At 37.3% G+C, this 7,164-nt stretch overlaps 1 long non-coding RNA gene across 1 annotated transcript; it reads right to left on the bottom strand.

Annotated features, from left to right (window-relative positions):
- Nucleotides 1–658: 658 nt before the first annotated feature.
- LOC145717839 (uncharacterized) lies at nt 659–4,913 on the bottom strand. Its single transcript, XR_014141309.1, has 2 exons — nt 4,345–4,913; nt 659–726 (listed from the first exon to the last, which is right to left on the bottom strand). It is a non-coding gene; the product is annotated as an uncharacterized LOC145717839 (long non-coding RNA).
- Nucleotides 4,914–7,164: the final 2,251 nt, after the last annotated feature.

Raw genomic sequence — 7,164 nt, 5'->3', positions numbered from 1 at the left:
TGGAGGCAAAGGGTCTTATAGGACAGGATCAAATGGAACCTATATATATTATGAGAGTCCCAAAAAGAGAGATAGGGAAAGGGGCAGAGAGATTTTTTAAATAAATAATGGCTGAAAACTTCACAAATTTGAGGAAATACATGGATCCATAAATCCAAGATGCTCAATGAATTCTGAATATGATAAACTCAGAGACCCACACTAAGATACATTATAATCTATCAAAATCTTAAAAGCATTGGTAGAAAAGTGACTTTTCATGGGCAAAGGATCCTCAGCAAGATTCCCAACACATTTGTCAGCAGAAACCTTGCAGGCCAGAAGACAGTTGGATGATATATTTTAAACACTGATCGAGCCCAGTGTAGGGCTCCCTGCTCAGCTGGGAGCCTGCTTTTCACACTCTTCTCTTTCACTATCTCTGTCTCTCTCTCCCTCAAATAAATGAATAAAATCTTTTTAAAAATTCCTGTACATACATTACAAACCACATCAGATAATGGTAAAAATTTTGCTATGTCACACATCATTTAGAAAACTCAAGGAGATAAAGCTTATTGTACTTACCTATATTTTGCTTACTCTATTCTTCTGTTCTTTATTCCTTACTGATGTTCCAATTATCCTTATTTTATTACTTTCTTTCTTTTTAGAGAACTTCCTCACATCTTTTTGTGACAAATTCTTAGTCCTTTATCTGAGAATGTCTTTATTTCCTCACTTTCTCTGAAAGATATTTCAATGGGTATAATAAATATCTAGGGTTTTTTCTTTCAGTACTTAAAAATATATTATGCCTCATCTTTCTGTCTTCCATGGTTTCTGATGACAAATCTCTTGTCATTCTATTGTTTTTCTCCATTTGATCAAGTGTTATTTCTCATGCCTTTCAAGAGTATTTTCTTGTATTTACCTTTTATAAATTTTATTCTGATGTGTCTTGGCATGCATTTCTTGGACTTGTCTTGTTTGGTGTTTTCTCATGAGAAGCTTCTTGAATCTTATGGTTTTTGCCAAATTTTTGAAAATTTCAGCCATTATTTCTTTGAATATTTTCTCTGGTTTACATTCTCTCCTTTTTGGGATTCCAGTGATACAATTGTTAGATCTGTTGTTATAATCTCATATTTCTCATAGGCTTTCCTTACAATTTTTTCAGTCTATTTTCTCTCTATTGTTCAAACTGGGTAATGTCTATTGATCTTCTAGATCACTGATTGTCTTCTCTGTCTACTCTTGTTCATTATACTGTTCAGACTATCTTTGGAAATTTCCCTCCTTTTTCCCCCCCAACTTTGTTGATATATAATTGACATAAAATTGACATAAAACATTGTGTAAGCTTAAAGTGTACAATGTGATAATATATGCTTGTGTATATTGCAAAATGTTTACTACAGTAACAGTTAACACACACTTCACCTCACATAATATCCATTGTTGTTGTTGATATGGTGAGAACATTTAAAACCTACTCTATTAGCAACTTTCCAGTATATAAAAGAATATTGTTAAATAGAGTCACCATGCTATATATTAGATCCACAGAACTTAAGCCTCTTAATAACTGAAAGTTTGAACACTTTGACCAACATCTCCCAATTTCCCCCACTGCACAGCCTATGGCAACCACCAATCTACTTTGTTTCTATGGTTTCTGTTTCTTGAGATTCTACATATAAGTGAGATCATACAGTATGTCTATGTCTGACTTCTTTTATTAACATGATGCACCCAAGTATTTTCCATGTTGTTGCAAAAGACAGTATTTCCATCTTTTTATTACTGAATAATATTCCATTGCACAAATATACCATATTTTCTTTCTCCATTCATTTTTTGATTGACATTTACGTTTTTTTCACATCTTATTGTGAATACAGCTGCAATGACCATGAGAGTGCAGATATCTCTTCAACACAGTAATTTCATATCCTTCAGAATAATATCCCAAAGTGGGATTGATGGATCTATGGTAGTTCTACTTTTACTTTTTTGAGAAACTTCTATACTACCTTTCCTTATAGTATATATAATATATATTATTTTATAGTGTCTGTACCAGTTTACATTACTACCGGTAGTACACAAGTGCTCCCTTTTCTTCACACCCTCACCAGCCTTTGTTATCTCTTATATCTTTATAATAGCCATTCCATCATGTGTGTGGTGGTATCTCATCATGGTTTTGATTTTCATTTCTTTGATGATTAGTGATGCTGAGTATCTTTTCATGTACATTTTCACCATCTGTATGTGTCTCCTTTGGACAAATGTCTATTCAGGACTTCTGTCCATTTTATAATTAGATTATTTGTTTTTTTGATATTTGGATTTTGGCTATTAATTCCTTATTGCATATATGGTTTGTAAATATTTTCTTTTCATTTTTTTAACTTTTTGTTTTTACTTTTTAAAAAGTTTTTTATTTAAATTCCAGTTAGCAAACATACAGTGTGATATTACTTTCAGATGTACAATATAGTGATGTAACACTTCCATATAACACCCAATACTCATCACAACAAATGCACTCCTTAATCCCCATCACCTATTTAACACATTCCCCCACACACCTCCCCTCTGGTAAACATCTATAGTTAAGAGTATGTTTCTTGGTTTCCCTCTTTTTCTTTTTTTCCCCTTTGTTCATTTGTTTTGTTTCTTAAATTCGACATATGAGTGAAATCACATAGTATTTGTCTTTCTCTGACTGACTTATTTCAGTTAGCATTATATTGTCTAGCTCCATTCATGTAGTTGCAAATGGCAAGATTTCATTCTTTTTGATGGCTGAGTAATATTTCTCTGTGTGTGTGTGCGTGTGTGTGTATCACCTCTTCTTTATCCATTCATCAGTCGATGGACATTTGAGCTCTTCCCATAATTTGGCTATTGTTGATAATACTGATGTAAACATCTGAGTGCTTGTATTCCTTTGAAAGCTAGAGGAATACAATTCCAGAGCTGTAGTGATCAAAACAGTATGGTACTGGCACAAAAACACACACATAGATCAATGGTATAGAATAGAAGACCTAAAAATGAGCCCACAACTATTGGTCAACTAATATTCAGCAAAGCAGGAAAGAATATCTGGTGGGAAAAAGAAATCTTCAACAAATGGTTTTGGGAAAACTGGACAGCAACTTGCAAAAGAAAGAAACTGGATCACTTTATTACACCATACACCAAAATAAACTAAAAATGGATAAAACACCTAAATGTGAGACCTGAAACCATAAAAATCCTAGAGGAGAACACAGGCAGTATCCTCTTTGACACCAGCCATAGCAACTTCTTTCTAGATGTGTCCATGGAGGCAAGGGAAACAAAAGCAAAAATAAGCTTTTGGGACTACATCAGAATAAAAAGCTGCACAGTGAAGGAAACAATCAACAAAACTAAAAGGCAACCTATGGAATTTGAGAAGATATTTGAAAATGACATATCCAATAAAGAGTTAGTATTCAAAATATATGAAGAACTTATAAAACTCAACACCCCCAAAATGAATAATCCAATTAAAAATGGGCAGAAGGCATGAATAGACATTTTTCTAAAAAGACATCCTGGGGCACCTGGGTGGCTCAGATGGTTGAGTGTCTGCCTTCAGCTCAGGTCATGATCCCAGGGTCCTGGGATTGAGCCCCGCATTGGGCTCCCTACTTGGTGGGGAGCCTGCTTCTCCCTCTCCCTCCACTGTTGCCCCTGCTTGTGCTCTCTCGCTCTCTCTGTCAAATAAATAAATAAAATCTTTAAAAAAATATATCCAGAGGGCCAACAGACACATGAAAAGATGCTCAACATCACTCATCATCAAAGAAACATAAGTCAAAACCATGATGAGATACCACCTCACACCAAAGTTTCAAAAAACAGATATAGGAGGTAAAGTACAGCTTTTATCAGATGTCCATATTTTATCTCCTGGTCTTCACTTTTCTTTAAAGTCTCTGGTTCTCACTGCCAACTCTTGTAAGGGAAGTGCTTTCCTGATTTAATTACAACAGAAAAATTCCCAGGTTTGGGCAAAGGGGAGCTTCGGAAGAAAGGCTTTGAAGAGGGAAGGAGCAGCTGCCAACAGCTTACCCCTCAGGATCACCTCTTCCTCAGTAGACCCCATTGCCCCACCACTCTTCAAACTCCACTTGAAGAAGGTTGCAGATTACACCAATTTGGGATTGCATATGGCCACAAATAATAAAAGAAAACAAGCATACAAAAAACCCAGAGGTTTAAATATATAAGGGATTTATTTTTCTCATATAATAAGAAATTAATAGGGATTCTAGACCCACTGGGTATCCAGATCACTGTGTCTTTATGTTCTACTATTCTTACCTGTGGTGTGATTCTTGGGATACAGAATTCTATCTATAAGATAGATAGTTCTTATAGCACCAGACTTCTGCATTGCAGGAAGAAAGGAGAGAAAAAAGCAAAAGTTATGCTTCCACTGAGTCTACCCCTTTTAAAAAATACTTTCCTAGAATCTCCACACAGTGACTTCTGCTTACATGTCATTGGCCCAGAAACCTTCTGGGAGGCTAGGAAGGCTGAAACATGCAGTTTTGTATTTGTCTGTTTGCTTGTTTATCTGGGACTATTTTTGCCCCAAACAAAATCAGAGTTCCATTAGACAGGAAGAAGAGAATGGATATTGGGTGAGGACAAGCTATGTCTGCAACACATATTTTCTGCTTCTTTGCAGCACAACTGAAAATTACTGACATTTCACAGACACAAAACTAACTACTAAAAAAAGATTAAAGGCAGAAAGAATGATGAGAAAAGAAACCCTTATTAATGTGTTTACATTTCCAAAGAAGGGTTTTGTGACCAGAACACAAATATCCTCACCTCTCAAGAAACTACATCTCTGCCCCCAGTTTCCTTCAAATACCACCTCTCTTGGACCTCACAAGCTCTTTCCAAACAAAGGCCAAAGACAGTGTTTGCCTGGGGCCTTATTTCATCAGGTAATTTTCACCTTGCTTCTTCATAGCCCATTGGTTGGGCTTGGATAACAAGGGTGTCAGCAGAGGCCATAAGAACCTGGAGATTAGAAGTTCTTCCATTTATCTGCACACTGCATAAGCCTCCTGGATTCTGGCGCCAACCTGGGATGTGGCAATAATGTCTTATATAGAGGTGAGCAAATAGGGTATTCCACATAGACATGATTTTTTGTCTAAGAGTCATACCTAATGCAAAAGCCTCCTCCATTTTAAAGGATCCTCATTGTTTCTCCACATACCTCTTTGATTATGATCTTTTCAACTTGCTCCTTGCCATTTTCACCCTCTGCATCTCCACCCCTCCATCTTTACAGACTAGTCAAGATGTCTCTCACTAGCATCTGAAAGAGGCAATACCATGTAGTAGTTAAGAGCATCAGCTCTGAAGTCCAACTGCTTGGGTAAAATAATGCCTTCCCTATTCCCTAGTTAAAATAGCCTTGGGCAAGTCATTTAACCTCTCTGTGCCTCAGTTACCCATCTGTAAATGGGGTAATAATATTATTTACTTCATTGGGTTTTTGTCAGGATTAAATGAATTTGGTATAAAATACCTGACACATAGTAGATTCTCAATAAATATTAACTATTATAATTCAGTCACAGGATTTGACATGGTTGTCCCTCTGCTTAGATCCCCCTTTCCCATTTCTGATGGCGAAATCCTATTTGTTCTTCCAAAATCACTAAAAAACAATTTTTTTGTGAAGTGTTGCTTGAGTCCCCTAACCCAGATTTTTTATGTAAACCCTAATCTTACACTGATCACTGTGTATTATAACACTGTCACATCTGCTTCCACTAATCTGGGCACTCCTTGAGGGCAGTGGTTAGTGCCTTATTTCTTTATCCCCAGAATCTCACACAGGTCTTAACCCACAATAGACACTTGGTGACTGTTTAGGAATGAATGAATGAATGAGTGATGAATGAATAAGGAATGCAGCAATGAAAACCATATTCTCCCTGTGCCCTAAGTTTCTCAATGACAGAGTTTATAAGTCCTTCTTTCATATTGTCTTAAAATGTATTTCTAAGTCTACCGTTTTGTTCATGTCAATGTGTGGTGTGAGAATGCACTGGGCTAGCTGTCAGCAGAAGGGACTGGTGGTGATGGTGGGTGATGGGGAGGACAAGAGTTGGGTAAGAAGAGCACTAAGTCACCAAGATCTCCAGAGATGTTTTATTCTATTACATTCTTTTTCCATGAGGCATGCTCTTAGAGGTGTTTTTTGGGGGAGAGATGAAGCTTTCAGGGCCTGAAGCAGCTCCTGTTTGTGGAAATCTGTCCCTGATTACGGATAAATAGGCTGAGAACTCAGCCAGAGCAGTCATAAAAAACATACCAGGGCTTATTATAGGCTTATGCTGTTAGATAACCAAGGTCCCAAGAAGAATCAGGTGTAGCTGGTAAGTGCTTTGAACCAGACTGAAGAAAGGGATAGGTCCCTCTCTGATAGTTCCCTTTGTATCCAAAAACTGGGTACTCACACAAAAACAAAAACTTTCAGGATGACTAGAGCACTGGGTGATAAAGGGCAAAATATGAGGCAGAGAAAATTTGCAAAATCAGACTACAATGTGGTTGCTACTCCTCCACAGGCTGCAAAGACTGGTTTTGCCACTGACTCACCATGTGAACTTGGTAAGTCCTTTTCCTTTTCTAGGCCTCTGGCTCCCCATCTCTTCAATAAGGCAGTTAGACCTGACTGATGATCTTTAAGAATCCTTAAAGATCTTTTAAATTGTGGCATAAATAGTGGAATGAGATATCCATAGACCTTTACAAACAGGAGAGATTTCATCTGTCGGGCTTGAAAGAGAGGCTGCTCAGCGTGAAGGCAGGGAGCTTGTTGAAGATGGTCCTCTTGAGGGCTCAGTAGGCCTTGAATGTCTAGGTTCCCCAAGAGAGCTGGGGATAATTGTGTGTTCACTCCATAGCCTTTTATCTCTGAGTGCCTCCCCAAGGTAAGACTCTTGCATTGAAGATTCTGGGAGAGGCCCTGGTTAATGAAGGTATTTCTTCCCTGGAAAGATTGGAGTGGTTTTCCCAGCCTGAGAGGGTGATGATTTTCTCACTTAAACCACATTTATTATAAACCTGACAGGAGCTTATTTGGAGAATAATTTAGTTTCTCAAGAT

This window comes from Leptonychotes weddellii, chromosome X, assembly GCF_054177405.1.
Source record: "Leptonychotes weddellii isolate Sample4059 chromosome X, ASM5417740v2, whole genome shotgun sequence".
NCBI lineage: Eukaryota > Metazoa > Chordata > Mammalia > Carnivora > Phocidae > Leptonychotes > Leptonychotes weddellii.
Note: the sequence above shows the minus strand (reverse complement) of the source record. Positions and strands in the feature narration are given on the sequence as shown.